Raw genomic sequence first — 17,265 nt, 5'->3', positions numbered from 1 at the left:
ACACCTTGTATTCTCCTTTTGGGGATACAGCACCATGTAATAGTGATTGATTTAGAGCATTACTGTATCCTGGAGGGTAGCCCTTTGTCCTCACAGGGTATCATCTTCAAGCTGGCACTTCATCCAAGCTTTCAACACGCCGCTCCATTTCTTAACTCAGTTGCTTCTGGGTGTTATGCTGTGCGATAGGTCCAATGGATTCCATGGTCATGTTCCCACTACTACATCTCTTTTGCTATGAAGTGGGCTCCTTGGTTGAAGGCAATAATATGTGGGGTATCATGCTGGTGTATCAAAGCCTATCTAATAATAGAGTACTATGCAAATTAACCATCACTCCGCGACAAAAATGGCGGCGCCCATGGCCACAAGATGGCGGCGCCCAGTCCTCTCAGGCCCACTGAAGTCCCCCAGTCCCAGAGAGGGCTACCGCTGAGAGCAGGCAGCATGCGACCAGGGCTGTTGGCCTGGGAGGGTCCCGAATACCCCTGGCTGATCTGCTCCCAGCCACAGCCCTGGCCGTTGGCCTGGAGGGCTGCCGCCGCTCCCCCCACCCCCCACATCGCTCCCAGCCGCAACCTGGCCTTAGCCTGGGAGACTGCGAACAACCCCCGCATGATCTGCTCCCAGCCACGACCTGGGCAGCGGCCTGGGAGAAGGCGCACACCCCCACCCCCCCCGGGGTGATCTTCTTCCAGCCGTGACCTGGGAGGCCACGCGCACCTCACCCCACCTCCCCCTCCCACCCAATCTGCTCCTAGCCGTGACCCGAGCAGTGGCCTGGGAGACGGCGTACACACACCCCCCCCCACCCTCCCCCCCCCCCCCCCCGTGTGATCTTCTCCCAGCCGCGACCTGGGTAGTGGCCTGGGAGGTCGCGTGTACCTCTCCCCACCTCCCCCCCCCCCCCCCCCCCCCCGCACAATCTGCACCCAGCTGCGACCGGGGCATTGGCTTGGGAGGCTGCGCGCACCTTCCCCCACCTCCCTCTCCCACCCAATCTGCTCCCAGCCGCGACCCCGGCAGTGGCCTGGGAGAAGGCACACATCCCCCAGTGTGATCTTCTCCCAGCCGCAACCTGGGCAGTGGCCTGGGAGAAGGCACACACCCCCTGGCATGATCTTCTCCCAGCCGCGACCTGGGTAGTGTCCTGGGAGGCCGCGCGCACCTCCCCCCACCTCCCCCTCCCACCCAATCTGCTCCCAGCCGCGACCCGAGCAGTGGCCTGGGAGACGGCGTACACCCACCCCCCCACCCCCACCCCCCCGTGTGATCTTCTCCCAGCTGCGACCTGGGTAGTGGCCTGGGAGAAGGCACACACCCCCTGGCATGATCTTCTCCCAGCCGCGACCCAGGCAGTGGCCTGGGAGAAGGCACACACACACACACACACACACACACACACACACACACACGTGATCTCCCAGCTGAGACCCGGGCAGTGGCCTGGGATATGGCCAGGTGCGGATCTGCTTCCAGCTGAGACCCGGGCAGTGGCCTGGGAGATGGCGCACACCCCCACAGGTCCCAGCTGGGAGCAGATCATGGGGGTGGGGGAGGTGCACACAGTCTCCCAGGCCACTGTCCAGGTCGAGGCTGGGAGCAGGGGAGCGCATTTGGGGGTGACCGGGCTTTCAGGGGAGGGCAGTTGGGGATGATCAGGCTGGCAGGGGAATAGTTAGACATAGATCAGGCTGGCAGGGGAGTGGTTAGGGGGTGATCAGGCTGGCAGGCAGAAGCAGTTAGGGGTAATCAGGCAGGCAGGCGAGCAGTTGGGAGCCAGCAGTCCCGGATTGTGAAAGGGATGTCCGACTGCCTGTTTTTAAACAGGCAGTCGGACATCCCCCAAGGGGTCCCAGATTGGAGAGGGTGCAGGTTGAGCTGAGGGACACCCCCCCACCAGTGCATGAATTTCATGCACCGGGCCTCTAGTATAATATAAGCCTTTGGATAGTCATCGTAGTTGAAACACTGCAGGCAGGGAAGACAAACCCACAGAATATGTATCTGTTCATATTAAAATTAATGACCACCCCATCCAGGGAAGAAGGAGTCCAATATGGTCACCTTCCCACCAAGTGGCTGTTTGGTGTCTTGGATGGAGAGTGTGGTGATGGGTCTCAGCAATGGTTTTTGTTGTTGGCAGGTTGGTCATTTGGCCATAGCATCAGTTAGATTAATCTTGGTGAGTGGGAGCTAATGATGTTGGGCCCATGTATAGCCTTCCTCCTTGTTATCATGTATTTTCTGTTTGTGAATCCACTGTGCCAGTACTGGGGTGGAAGATGAAAAAGCTGAATGACACCAACTGGCTGAGTCATTCTACTTGGGTGTTTAATGCCTCTTCAAAGGTAGATGCTCTCAGGATCTGTGTAGGAAAGAGATGGGAGCAAGATTGGGCATAAGGACAAAGTTGGCTGCAGTACAATTGCAGCCAGGCTTCAGCCCACCTTGCAGGGAGTTCTGAAGCTGGGATGACTCCTTAGAGTTGTCCCTTGTTGAGGCGAGAGTCAGGTCTTGACAATGCCACATCAAGCAATCTTTTGCTGCAGGCAGGCCTTAGGAGGGGCATGACTTTGGGCAAAGTAACTTTCTTTAGCTAAGACAAATACTAATGAGGGCTGTCCCAGAAGCTGACTCCTTCAGTCTTAAAGGAGAGATAGTGTGGTCCATATAGCACCCACGGAAGCGACAGTTACTATTTTATTCACCAATGTAAATTTCCAAGCTTAATAATAGTGCTTAGCACATGGTAGGCCTTCAAAACACCTATTTGAAATAGACAAATTACTGAAATGTCCTGCTTTATTAGTTTGGAGTGCAAAGGTCACATGTTATTTCACCCTCCAACATTTTAGCATAAAAAAGAAGAGTGTGCCCAGCTTGTGTGGCTCAGTGGTTGATCGTTGACCCAGGAACCTAGAGGTCACCTGTTCAGTTTGATTCCCGGTCAGGGTGCATGCCTGGGTTCTTGGCTCCAATCCCAGTAGGGGGCATGCAGGAAGCAGCCAATGGATGATGTTTCTCATCGATGTTTCTATCTCTCTCTCCCTCTCCCTTCTTCTCTCTCTAAAAAATCAATAAAGGAAAAAAATTAAAAATAAAAAAGAAGAGTGTAAAGAACACTTCCTAGATTGAACACTTTTCCATATTTGCTTTCTCTCTTTATGAATATGTGTGTGTATAGGATTATTATTTTTTTCTGAACCATCTGCAGACCTCATGACACCCTGTCTTTAAATATTCTGGTATGCACCTCCTAAAAGTAAGGTTGTTCTCAATATTACTACTATCATATCTTTTTTTTTTTTAATTTATTTTAGAGAGAGAGGACGGGAGAGAGAGAGGAAAAAAAAACAACATTGATGTGAGAAACATTGCTATATGTACTCCAACCAGGGATTGAACCCCTAACCTAGGTATGTGCCCTGACCAGGAACAAAACCCGTGTCCTCCCCGTGCACAGAACAATGCTCCAACCAACTGAGCAACATCGTCCAGGGTGACATCTTAAAAAACAAACAAACACAAAACCCAGTAATTCCCTAATATCTAATATTCAGTCTCTATCCAATTTTTATGGTTCTCCACAAAATATCTTTAATAGATTTGAAAACTTTTTAGAAACATGATTCCATCCAAGGTTCATGTATTACATTTGAATATCATGTTTCTTTAGTCTCTTTTAAGCTAGAACATTTACCCCCACCCTCTACTTTCCCCCATAGACAACTTTTTAAGGAGACAAAGGCTAGGAGGGCTCTTGTCTTCCATTCTGGATTTATCTAATTGTTTCCTCATAGTGTCATTTCATTTCTCCCAGGTAACATCACTTTTACTATTTCAAACCAATGAGGAAATCCCCATGTGAAAATATTCTTACTACCTCATCACTACCCTGACACCCTTAGGTCATTCCATGAACTCTTCACTTAATATAAATTTATGTTGCTATGATAAAAGCTCCTACTAACATCCAGAGGAACATCCTGATTCATAGCCAAGTGCAGTCAGAGTCCTTGCTCCCTGGAGGACCAGAGACCTCATAATTCCTACCAGAAGCGGGTGGCTTCTTATTGAACAACTAGAGGCCCAGTGCATGAATGGGGTCCCTCTGGGTGGCCTGCAGGGATCATGCTGAAACCCACAGTCCAACGTTGCCTGCAGCTCCTACATGCTGCTCCTGCTCATCCCAGCCCCACTGTGCCTGCCATGGGTGCGCCCAATCAGTCCCGATTGGGAGAGGCTTGTGCTGCTGCAGCAGCGCTCACCAGCCATGAGCCCTGCATCTGGCAACCTCCCCAGGGGAGTGGCCTGCGGGATGGGGCTGAAACTGGCTCTCTGACATCCCCCAAGGGGTCTCGGATTGCGAGAGGGCACAGGCCAGGCTGAGAGACCCCACCGGTACACAATTGGGCTGGGGAGGGACTGCGGAAGAGCTCCAGGATGAGTCTGGCCCATCTTGCTCAGTCCTGATCCACCAGACCCCAGCAGCAAGCTAACCTACTGGTCGGAGCATCTGCCCCCTGGTGGTCAGTGCATGTCATAGCAACTGGTTGACCAGTTGACTGTCTGCCCCCTGGTGGTCAGTGCATGTCATAGGGAGCGGTTGAGCAGCCTTAGCATATCATTAGCATATTACACTTTGATTGGTTGTTCAGTTGTTCTGCTGTTCTGTCTATTTGCATATTACCTTTTTATTATATAGGATGTTGCTTTGGTGGTGCTACTATATCTAAAAGAAGATGAAACTAGGACCACTGCTGATGAATAAAATAAATAGGCCACTGTCAGTTCACATGGAAGTGTAGGAATTCTATATTTAAGAAGCTCTTTCACCCGTCAGAGGACAAGGAAGCAATTCTAAACAGAGTGTATTGTATCACTTTTATACATACAGGTGACCTTATATGAGAGTGATATAGACACTCATGAGAGGCGCTGTGCTGAGAAGGGTCTCACGCCTGGTCTAGGTAGCAGGGTAGGTTTGATTCTTTATGCCATCTGTTCAGCACAGCATCTGCAGGTGAAGATATGACTCAGCAGAGAAGTCTACTTCAGCCAGGGCTAAGATTCTTGTTTGTTTATTTAAAGTGTTTGCATGGTAAAAAAAAAAAATCAATAAAAACATATCCTCAGGTAAAGATTAAAATAATTTTTAGCATAATTTTAAGTAAAAATTCTAGAATCAGAAAAAATAAAATATTTGCATGGTGAGAAAAGGAAAATTCATCTTGTTCTTGGGATGAAGGAAAAAGAAATTAAAATAAAATTTATTTTTCAATTTTCCATTACCACTTCTTTCATTATTTTTTCCACATTTTATACTATGTTTATTTATCTATACTAATAAAAGGGTAATATGCTAATTAGACTGGACGTCTTCTGGATGTCCTTCCTGACAACGCTGGGGGCTTGGCCAGCCTGCAAACCACCCCTGTCCCCTCGCCCAGGCCGCCCTGCCCCCCAGTGGGGACCCCCCTACCCCGATTGGGGGCAGGGCCAGCCTGCAGACCACCCCAGGCCCCTCGCCCAGGCTGGCCGCAGGTCCCAACGGGGACCCCCACCCCCTGATTGGGGGTGTGGCTGGCCTGCAAACCACCAGCGACCGGGTGGGAACAGCCAACCTCTCGGTCCCTTCCCCTGCTGTCAAGCGCCGATCACCCAATGGCGAATGGGGAACCAGGGGTGGGTGGTGGCGGGGCGGGGGGAGCGGGGCTGGCTGCAGGTAGCTGGGGAAGATGGCCCTGATCGCAGGCCAGGCCTAGGGACTGTACCCACACACAAATTTTGTGCGCCGGGCCTCTAGTCCCACTATAAGAGCATAAATTATCCCCAAAGTAGATTTTTAAATTTTTATTGTTGAAAGTATTACAGATGTCCCCTTTTCTTCCCCCATTGACCCCTTCCCTTCCTCTCCCCAGGCCTTCACGACACTATTGTCTGTGTGCACGGGTTATCTTCCCACCCTCCCTTCCCTTATCCCCAAAGGAGTTTGATCCATAATGATTAAAGTTGTAAAACTTATTGTGACTAATCATGTTTACCTTGTTTAGCTAATTAAAAATCAAGGAATCTCCCTCTAGATAGATTCTATATTTTATTACATTTGCAAAATTCTAAAGCAGTTATGTCATCCTCAATTCTTAAAATAAATTTTATTATCTTTGAGACTATCAGAACAGATTTCCTGTGTGTTACAAAAACAGGTAAGCAATCTTAAATAGTGACCTAAATGTTCCCTAATTTAGCCATTGTTGGTGGTTCTCCAGCTTATTTCTCTTAATCTCTTTTTTTTAATACTCACCTGAGGATATTTTTTCCCATTGATTTGTAGAGAGAGTGGAAGGGAGGGAGGAGAGGGAGAGGCGGAGAGAGAAACATCGACATGAGAGACATATCAATTGGGTGCCTCCCACACTGTCCCCTCTGGGGTTGGGGAACCTGCAATGAGGTATTTACCCCTGACCCAGAATCAAACCCCTGACCCTTCTTACACTCTAACCACTGAGAAAACAGGCCAAGGCTATTTCTCTTAATCTTGACCAACCCCAAGAGGAGGGAAGGAGCAAAGACGATGAAGATAATCTGGGTGCTCCCAGCTATTTCTCTCAGAAGAAATAATATTCAAGTCTTTGAAGAAGTAACTGAAATCTCTTTTATTTTTGCTTGCCCAATATTAAGAACTTTGCAGTGGCCTGTGCAAAACAACTGTCCATGTAAGGGACCTTTAGATTTTCTTAGCAAAGAATATTGTGTAAGAGGTGCATTCAATCAGAGGTTCAGGGGTGGGGAACCTTTTTTTCTGCCAAGGGCCATTTGGATATTTATAACATCATTCGCTTAATATAATTCACTTAATATAAATTTATGTTGCTATGAAAAAAAGCTCCTAGATTTATTGAATTGCAAGTCCCACCTTTAGTTGCCTTGGCAGGGCCAGACCAAATGATTTTGTGGGCCGGGCTGGACGTTCCCCACCTCGGGTGAGATAGTCCAGCTGAAGGGAGTAGGGCTGGATTGGCTGACCCACAGTGGCCTAAATTGACACTCACAGAAGAGCATAGTGGAGAAAAAGGGAGCAAACACAAGACAATGTTCTAATTTTCCATTTACTGAGAGATTAATTTTTAAATAAATATATTTTTATTGATTTCAGAGAGGAAGGGAGAGGGAGAGAGAGATAGAAACATCAATGATGAGAGAGAATCATCCATAGGCAGCCTCCTGCACCCCTAGTGGGGATTGAGCCCACAATCCAGGCGTGTGCCCCAACCAGAAATCAAACTGTGACCTCTGGTTCATAGGTGAACGCTCAACCACTGAGCCACGCCAGCTGGGTGAGAGATTAATTTTTGAAATGTAATTCTGAAGTCCCCAAGAGTGATTAGAATTGTTCTCCTATGTCCCATTCCAACTTAAACTTTACATTAATTGTATTTCATTAGGTTCTTGGCAGATACTTTTTACTAGCATAGTCATCTATTAGCATGAACATAAAGAGGAGTAGTCCTCCCCCAACTCTGGAGGTAGAATCCAGTTATTTCCTTAAAGTAGTGCTTGTAAATTGAGTTTTTTTGCCCTATAGATAAAGTTCATTGTTGGAACATGTAATTTTGTGTGGTTTTTTTTTGTTTTGTTTTTAAATAAATCTTTATTGTTCAGATTATTACAGGTGTTCCTCTTTTTTTTCCCCCATAGCTCCCCTCAACCTGATTCCCCACCCCACCCATGCCCTTACCCCCCGCCACTGTCTTCATCCATAGGTGTAAGACTTTTTTTTTTTTTAATACATTTTATTGGTTTTTTTACAGAGAGGAAGGGAGAGGGAGAGAGAGCTAGAAACATCGATGAGAGAGAAACATCGATCAGCTGCCTCCTGCACACCCCCTACTGGGGATGTGCCCGCAACCAAGGTACATGTCCTTGACCGGAATCGAACCTGGGACCCTTTAGTCCGTAGGCGGATGTTCTAGCCACGGAGCCAAACTGGTCAGGGCATAGGTGTAAGACTTTTGTCCAATCTCTTCCCACACCCCTCAAACGCCCTTCCCCCTGAGAATTGTCAGTCCACTCCCTTTCTATGTCCCTGATTCCATTATATTCACCAGTCCATTCTGTTCTTCAGACTTTTTATTCACTTGATTTTTAGATTCACTTGTTGGTAGGTATGTATTTGATGTCTTTTTGTTGTTCATAATTTTTACCTTTCCCTTTTTCTTCTTCTTCCTCTTCTTAAAGAATACCCTTCAGCATTTCATGTAATCCTGGTTTGGTGGTGATGAACTCCTTTAGCTTTTTCTTATCTGTGAAGCTCTTTGTCTGACCTTCAATTCTGAATGATAGCTTTGCTGGGTAGAGTAATCTTGGTTGTAGGTTCTTGCTGTTCATCACTTTGAATATTTCTTGCCACTCCCTTCTGGCCTGCATAGTTTCTGTTGAGAAATCAGCTGACAGTCGTATGGGTACTCCCTTGTAGGTAACTAACTGTTTTTCTCTTGCTGCTTTTAAGATTCTCTCTTTGTCTTTTGCCCTTGGCATTTTAATTATGATGTGTCTTGGTGTGGTCCTCTTTGGATTCCTCTTGTTTGGGGTTCTGTGTGCTTCCTGAACTTGTAAGTCTATTTCTTTCACCAGGTGGGGGAAGTTTTCTGTTATTATTTCTTCAAATAGGTTTTCAATATTTTGCTCTCTCTCTTCTTCTGGCACCCCAAAAATTCGGATGTTGGTATGCTTAAAGATGTCCCAGAGGCTCCTTACATTATCTTCATATTTTTGGATCCTTTTTTCTTTTTGTTTTTCTGGTTGGGTTTTTTTTGTTTCCTCATATTTCAGATCTTTGGTTTGATTCTTGGGGTATGTTGATCTACAGTTGAGTTTCTGTATATTTTTTATTACAGACAGTGTATGCTTAATTTCTGACTGGTCCTTTTCCATTTTTTTGGCATTCTCATTAAGGTCCTTGAAGGTCTCATCAAGTTTCTCAGCAGTTTTTAGAAGATTCTTGAGTAACCTTATAAATGTGGTTTTGAACTCTATGTCATCCCATAGTTTGCTTTCCTCCAATTCTTTCATTCGTGACATGTTTCTGTGTCTCCGCATTTTGGCTGCCTCCCTGTGTTGATGGAGTGGCTTTGTGTGGTAGGTGACCCACAGCGGCCAGTAGCTCAGCCTCCCCAATCACCTGAGGTGGACGCTCTTGGTACACCCCTTTGTGTGCTGAATGCAAAGTCTTGGTGTAGTTAAGCTTTGATTGCTGTTGGTACACTGGGAGGAATTGTCCTCCAGGGCAATTGGCTGTGGGGACCCTCTGTGTTTATAATGGAAGAACTGCTGTACTGGAGACACGCTTATGGTGCAGGACTTGTTTCAGTGGGGCTTTGGTGCTCACTGAGTCTGCCCCTTGAATGTGTCACTTATGGATGTGAGGAGTTGAAATTTGTGTCTCACACTGACCACTAGGTACACTGGCTTTGGATCTCCAATGGGGTACAGGTCAGCTACTGTCTGAGGTCACCCTGCAGGAGCTACAGCAAGAACTACAGTCCTCTTCTCCCTGCTTGGGATTTGTAGATTATGGAGCTGTCTGAACCGGTTTGCAAGTTTGCTAGGTTAAGCGGTGATAGTGAAGGCCATTCATATGCAAAAACCGCTGCTTGGAGCTTGGGTGAGTTTGTAGGTTGTGCAGGGTGGGGTCTCAGGGCGTCACTAGGCTAGGGCGTGGCAAACAGCAATGGCTGGCAGCCAGCTGTCCCACGTTTCCAGCCGCGTCCCTGCGTCTCACGCCCCAGCGCAGCAAACAATTATTCCTCCGCACAGCTCTGCAAGCAAGCCACCCTCACTTTCCGACCTGATGGCAGACAGTCCAGCTTCTCCCCGTAGGAGTTTGGGTCCCGTGCATCTCCCATTCGGGTTGAAGAAAGCAACACCCACCGCCAGCCAGGATCCGCCGCCAGCCCATATCGCACATGCCCCCATACCTCAGCTTTTCAGCGTTTGTGCACTGAATGCTCCCCTCTCTTTCCGTCTAGTTGTAGAACTTCCACTCAGCCAGCCCTCCCGTGGCTCTGGGTGATAGACGTTTTGTCTTTTAGTTGTAGTTTTGAAATTGTTGTGCACGGCCGCAGTTTAGGTGTTTACCTACACCACCATCTTGAGTTCTCCCTATTTTTTTTTTAATATAAGAATTATAGAGAGCTTTTGGAACTAATGAAAAAAAAAAAGGTAAAAAATCAAACAAACAAAAAACACCCAGCATGAGTCCACAGGCCAATTTTAGGTGAAGACTTGTAATTTGTCTGATGGAAAGTTACTCAGTCCAATAAATAATACTAATACTAATTGATATGTCATTCTTTCAAGTAAATCAACATTAGCTAAATAGGCTTTCATTGTCCCAGAGGTAAACAAGGCCACTAAAACCAGCCATACAATGCTATTTGCTTATCCTATCTAATAAAGAGGGAATATGCTAATTGACCATCACTCCGTCACAAAAATGGCTGTACCCACAGCTGAGGTCAAGTTCCCATAAGGAGCCTTAATGAGCAATCAGCAGGGACCTGAGGCTACACCCTCCCCCGCCCCCGTGGAGCTTGACAGGGGACCTTAGGCTGTGTCCCCGACCCGGCAGGGCTTGACAAGCGACCTCAAGGTGCGCTTCCTGTCCTGGTGCTGGGCTAGGGGACCTCAGGCTGCTCCCCCCACCAGGTGGGGCTTGACAGGGGACCTCAGGCTGTGCCTCCCGCCCCAGCACCGGGCCAGGGGACCTGAAGCTGCACCCCCCTGCCTGGCTGGGTTTGACAGGGGACCTCAAGGTGCACCCCCAGTGCTGGGTTGGGGGAACTCAGGCTGTGCCCCCCACCAGGTGGGGCTTGAGGGGGGACCTCAGGCCGCGCCCCCTGCCCCAGCACTGGGCCAGGGGACCTGAGGCTGCACCCCCTGCCTGGCTGGGCTTGACAGGGGATCTCAAGGTGCACCCCCAGTGCTGGGTCAGGGGAACTCAGGCCGCACCCCCTGCCCAGCGGGGCTTGACGGGGGACCTGAGGCTGCGCCCCCTCCCGGTGCTGGGATGGGGGACCTGAGGCTGTGCCCCCCCCCCCCCGCCTGGCAGGGCTTGATGGGGGACCTCAAGCCATGCGCCCCACCCAGCGGGGCTTGACGTGGGACCTCAAGGCACACCCCCCACCCTGGTCTGGGCTGGGGGACCTCAGGCCACGCCCCCGGTCCTGGCTCCAGGTCAGGGGACCTGAGGCTACGCCCCCTGCCCGGCGGGGCTTGGCAAGGGTGGGACTGGCCAGGTCTGGATCTAGCCCAATGGGAGGGGGAGCGGCCAGGTCTGGGTCTCACGCGATTTTGAGGCACAGGTGGGTAGGCGGGGACTTGACTCTGGGTCCCATGGTGTGCCCCAGACTCTGACAGGAGGAAGGTTTTCATATACATTTTACTACGTTTCTTTCATCTCTGACACTTCTATTATAAAGGGCAAGTAGCATTATTAAATTATTTCCTCTAATTAATCCCCTTTTAATGTGCATGAATTTCGTGCACGGGGCCACTAGTCCTAAATAAATAACAATGATTCATGCCTCCCTACCTTTGAACATTCTTCTCTCTTTCCTGGAAGGCCTTCTCCTCCCTTCCTAATCTACCTATTACTTGTCCTCTATCAAATACTTGATTACTCAAACCCCAAACCCTCACTTTTATTTTTCTCACATAAATATGTTTTACAGAAGTTCTATTGATCAGGTTATAGCCTAAAGAAATTGACTTCAGTTTCTTTGAGCAAAGTAGACCTCTTTTTTTTTTTCTTTTTCTTTTTTTTTGTAATTTCACTGAACTGCTATGATCTTGGTCAAGCCACTTCATTTAGTGGATATTGAAGGCACTGCACTAAGCCCAGACGTTCTGTTTCGTAGAATTTATAATCCAAAGAAGAAGAAAGTGATAAGTCATTTACCTCTTACAGGAAATGCACAGTACATTTTTGGGCAATGTGAGATTTATGCATCAGACTATGTACAGCATCCTAGAAATCAGGGAAGAAGTTACAGTTGACAGTGTCGAGTGAACCTCAATTGATGATGCTGTTGAATCAGGGAAGATGCAGGGGAGACAAAAGTGGTATTAGACCTGGATTCCTTTTAATATATTTTTATTGCTTTCAGAGAAGAAGGGAGAGGGAGAGATAGAAATGTCAAGGGTGAGAATCATTGATTGGTTGCCTCCTGCATGCCCCCTACTGGGGATCTAGCCTGAAACCTGGGCATATGCCCTTGACTGGAACTGAACACAGGACCCTTCAGTCTGCCAGCCAGGGCTACTGGTAGACCTGGATTCTTTTTTTTTTTTTTTTTAATATATTTTATTGATTTTTTACAGAGAGGAAGGGAGAGGGACAGAGAGCCAGAAACATCGATGAGAAACATCGACCAGCTGCCTCCTGCACAGCCCCCACCGGGGATGTGCCCGCAACCAATGCACATGCCCTTGACCGGAATCGAACCTGGGAACCTTCAGTCTGCAGACCGACGCTCTATCCACTGAGCCAAACCGGTTTCGGCTAGACCTGGATTCTTAACGATGAGTAGGAGACTGATGTACACCTGAGGGTAATGTTAAAGATAACCAGAGGCTGACAGTAGTTAAAGCTGTAAAAATTGTATTTCATTGGGTTCTTGGCAGATACTTTTTACTAGCATAGTCATCTATTAGCATGAACATAAAGAAGAGTAGTCCTCCCCCAACTCTGGAGGTAAAAACAGATTTTATTCAGAAACTTAGGGGAAAAGAACCCTCAGTATAGAACTGGTCTCGATTGTCCTATTGCAATAGTTTCTGATAAAATGTTTTTACAGTTTTAATAATTGTTAGGCTCTGGTTTTATTCAAGGAGGGAGAGGGTAATGATTCCAGGCATTTCAGACAGAGGCAAAAGAATCAACAGATGCAAAAAGGAGTAAAGCTACTTAGGGAAAAAGTAAGTAGCAATCCGAAGAAAGCTGAGTAGTGAAGGAAAAGAGGCATTCTCTGTAGCCAGAGCCTCTAGACTACTGTTGAGGAAGTGCTGGAAGATGAGGAAAAGGAGGCTTCTCTCAGTGGATTAGTGGAACTGTTTGGTGATAATTAGAAAATGAAGTGTTTTTCTGTTTATTCATGGGAGCACAAAGGGGAAAAGTACGTTTGAACAAGATTATTTGGAAAGTTATGCCAAGAAGTTTGAACTTTATCCCGTGGAGCCCACTGGGACTTTTCTGAAATAACCTTTTTTATGAAGGTGCTGTGGTCTCCGCAGATAATAGACTGGAATGGCAGGAAGCAGCCCTTCTCTTGGCCTTACTCATTTATACTAAGAAAAGATTCGGGTCATTTGCCGTCTTAGGTCTCTTCCAACTCTGACAGCCAGGCTCCTGGAGTTCTTCCAGGACCTGGGCCCTGCGCTTCACTCCCTCCTAGGCTTGGTGCAGTGGTCACCTTCTCCATCCTCCCTCCATGCTTACTCAGGCGCTTTCCAGGCGAGTGTGCAGGCATGCGGGGGCACGTCTCTGGAGTAAAACAGGCTCTCCTCCTCTGCGGCCCCTCGTCCCAGGCAGCACCACGTGGAGAGCAGTGGCCAGTCGCGTTTCCGCCCTAGTCTCCAGGGGTGGCTGGCTGACCCACCCCGGGCCGAGCCACCCGGGAGGACAGCAGGAGCCCGCCCCTCGCGCGTCCCGGGTTCCCCGCCGGACAAAAGGCCGTGAGCTCCGCGGCCACCAAGCTCCCCCGCGACCCTCCGCCGCAGAGCCGGCGGGCTGGGCTCCCGACCTCCCGGCTTCCACAGACGCCGCGGGCCCGCGAGCCCGCAGCCAAACAGCCTGCGAGGCCAGAGGGGCAGCTCCGCCAGGGAGCTCGCCCGGCGCGCGCGGCGTCGGCGTCACGTGAGGCGGCCCGGCCACGTGACCCCGAGGCCCCGCCCCGCGCCCCGCCTCCCGCGCTCCCCGAGGCGGTGCTGGGTGCCGGCCAGCCTGTGAGTCTCCTGCAGCCGAGCTCTCCGCGTCCCGCGGCGCTCCCGGCGGCTGGGCCCGGCGGACGGCGAGCGGCAGCGGTGGGCCTCCAGGCAGCGGGTGAGTCGCGGGCCCGGCCCGCAGCGGCCGCCCTCGCCCCTCCCCTTCCCGGCCCGCTTCCCCGCCGCCTGCCGGGCCGCGCGCCCCGTTACTCCCGCTCCCTCCCCTCTTCCCTCCGGCGGCGGGTTCCGGTCCGCGGGTCCGCACCGTCAGCACCTCCGCTAGCATTTCCTCCAGGTGGAGGGAGAGGGCGAGGTGAGGAAAAGTTTCCCTTGCGCCCTCTCTTTTTTTGAGCTGCAGGGACGCGGTTTTGCTCCTCGTCGGAGTCTGTCGCAGCTCTGACGGACACCCCCCTCGACCCTCCGCGTCCTCCTTCGGCCCTTCCTCTGGAATCTATTCTGGAGTCTAGATCTCAGCATCTCCCCCTTCGCCTCCGCCGGGGAGGGTAGTGGTGCCACGGAGCATATGCTTCACTTTTCCCATCCCCCACAACGCGGGCTCCACAAAGGACTGCTCACACAGTAGGGACCTTTATCCAGGTGTGCGGTCAGCCGAGTGGAATGACATGTCTCCTGTCCTGCCTCAAGTAAACTACCTGCTCTGTCTGAGTGAGGCATGCCCTGTCCTGCTTCCGTCAGTGGCCTTTTGTTTATGTTTATTTGCACGTGAGACGCTCCGAAGTCATCTGCTGCAGAACTTTCTGCAGCTGGGGTTTACAATTTTATATAAAGTCAGTATTGTAATAATGCTTGAAAAGCCTAGATTCGTCGTCTTTATTTGTCTTTGGCCTATTCTTTTTGGGGAGAGAATTAATAGCCATTGGAGGCAAAAACTGAATTTCTGAAACTGGTGTGCATTGTGGGATCATAGCATGACAACATCAAGGTAAATAATGCTGAGAGGAATGGAAAAATGATTTAACCCTGAGGGTAGTTTACAGTGTGCTTTAAACTTTAGTAAAGTATCCATTCGAAGTGAGCACTGGCTAAATTTCACCTCTTTGAACTTCTCTCGGGTTGAGTATGTAACTGTATATTTAGATTCTATTAATATAGCAGTTAATCTAGGGCCCAGATATCTTTTAATCCATTGTGTGAAATACCAGTCTATTTATTAATACTTTTAGACAGTCTACCCTCTAGTCTCTTTCTCTTAAAGAGGAAGGATATTAGTCATTAAAAAGATTTCCGCAGTGATTGTGTGTGATCCAAATGATCCAGTTCTGAGAGCTTCAGAAAATAGCCATAAAAAACCAAAGCTATCAAGTTTCCAGCTTAATTTTTTTAAAAAAATTTAGAATTAAAGAGTGCCTGCATGTTCCAGCAAGAGCTTAGCTCCATCTTAATAATCAGCACCTCAAGCTGGGAAGCCTGAGACGGTGTTCTTTATCTGAAAGTCGGTGTGGTGATAAAACTGAAGGGAAGTCAAAGACCTTTATTATTATTATACTATTACTTCTGTGTGTACTACATTCAATGTCATTCATGGAAAACAAGCTTTGGGCCCTCAAGGAGTCTAGAGTCCAGGCTGGGCCTTAGGACACACTTTTTAGATACTCTATGGTTAAAAAAAATCTAAAAGTGTTTCATATTGTGTATGTGTTGAGGAATTCACAGGAGACACATGATGACTATTGTCTGAATTTAACCAGAATAGACTTCCTTGAGGAGGTCAGTTAATCAAATAATTATCTAAATCAATTATGTGGTTGATCTACTGTATGAACTTAATTTTTGAAAATTTCCAAGTACATTAAGTCCACAATATTGATTTATTTTTTTAATTTTGCAAAGAAAAAAATAAAATATAGAAAACATGAAGCAGAAAGAAGAATGTGCTTATACTATCTTAAAATAACAACAGTTAACATTTTGGGGTATAAGTCCTTTTTACTATGCATATTTAATGGGTTGCCATATTCAGATAGTGAGATTTCAGATTATTATAAGGGATACTAAGATACCCAAACCTTAAGCTAGGAGAGCCAATAGCAGAAGTTTGAGTATTGAAGAACTTAGCCAAATCTCTTTGATTCTTGAGTTTAGATAGAGTCTGGATAGCAAGAGTTCAAATAGCTGGAGATACTTCTATATCTTTTTTTAGTGTTATATACACTTTTAAAAAATGAGATCATACTCATGTACACATAATAAATTAAAAAGTGTGAAATGACTTCAGGAGATGAGGAATCCTATCCAGGGAGACTATACTCAGGCCATTCTTGAAGAGTAGCATCTGTCTTTCCCACAATCCCAAAAAAGATTTCTCAGATTAGCAGGGGAAAAATCTTTGCTGAGGTATTCTTTTCAGTGCTTAAGGAAAAATTCTAGTTTTGGAAATAGACAAAGTGTATCCTCTCTCTAGTGCCTCAGTCCTGAACTCAAGTGATTCAGGGGAAAGGTCCAGTAACACTGTTTACTGCTGTGGTAGTGTTTCCAGAGACGACTCCCAGCAATACTTCCCTTCCCTGTACTCGACTGCCACTCCTGCCATGGAGAGATGGAGTCTCTTTCTGCTCCATTTGAATTTAGCCTGGCCTTGTAACTTGTTTTGACCAATAAAATGTAGCAGAAGTGATATTGTGTCAGTTCTGGGCGTAGTTTTTTAAAGAGGCAATGGCAGCTCTAGCTTTCACTCTCTTGGAAGCCAATCAGTATGTATAGAGACTTGGAGGCTTGGCCTAAACTAGGTGAAGAGTGAGACCACCGGAAGTGGCCCAGAGAGCTATGCCTGTTTCAGCCCTAGTTAAGCTCCCTGAGTGCCTGTCACCTCATGAGTAATCCCAGCTGAATCCAGTCAAAACACAGGGCTGAGGGATATAACATTGTTTTAAGCCACTGAGTTGTGGGATGGTGTATTATTTAGCAAAAGATAACTGAAACAGAGGACCAAGATGGTGGCATAGATAAATACTGGTATTTGCCGCCTCCTACAACCACATCAAAATTACAACTAAAATACAGAACTGCCTGAAGTCTGGCTGAATCGAAGTCCTACAACTAGAGAAGTAAAGAAGAAAGTACATCGAGATTGGTAGGAGGAGCAGAGGCACAGGAGGGGCTAGTCCAACACCCATGTGTGGTGTGTTTTAAATCAGGAGGGATATCTCCAAGCCCTCCTGTGAGAAGCAGGGGGTCCCAGCCTCACACCACCCCTAGCCCAGGGTTCCAGAACTGGGAAGAGAAGTCCCCATAGCTTTGGACTATAAAAACCAGTAGTTA

The 17,265-nt window shown here is 48.0% G+C and overlaps 2 protein-coding genes across 4 annotated transcripts in view; both read left to right on the top strand.

Annotated features, from left to right (window-relative positions):
• SPRYD7 (SPRY domain containing 7) overlaps positions 1 to 17,265 on the top strand; it is a 354,235-nt gene that overhangs the window by 310,279 nt on the left and 26,691 nt on the right. The window lies entirely within an intron of this gene.
• RCBTB1 (RCC1 and BTB domain containing protein 1) overlaps positions 13,967 to 17,265 on the top strand; it is a 71,114-nt gene continuing 67,815 nt past the window's right edge. For 2 of the 3 annotated variants that reach the window (XM_079779120.1, XM_079779118.1), the window contains exon 1: positions 13,967 to 14,104. The gene's annotated coding sequence lies outside the window, so the exon portion shown is untranslated. The remainder of the gene's footprint in view (positions 14,105 to 17,265) is intronic. The other variant, XM_079779119.1, reaches the window with a different exon arrangement.

Source organism: Cnephaeus nilssonii, assembly GCF_951640355.1.
Source record: "Cnephaeus nilssonii genome assembly, chromosome: 8".
Classification (NCBI taxonomy): domain Eukaryota; kingdom Metazoa; phylum Chordata; class Mammalia; order Chiroptera; family Vespertilionidae; genus Cnephaeus; species Cnephaeus nilssonii.
Note: the sequence above shows the minus strand (reverse complement) of the source record. Positions and strands in the feature narration are given on the sequence as shown.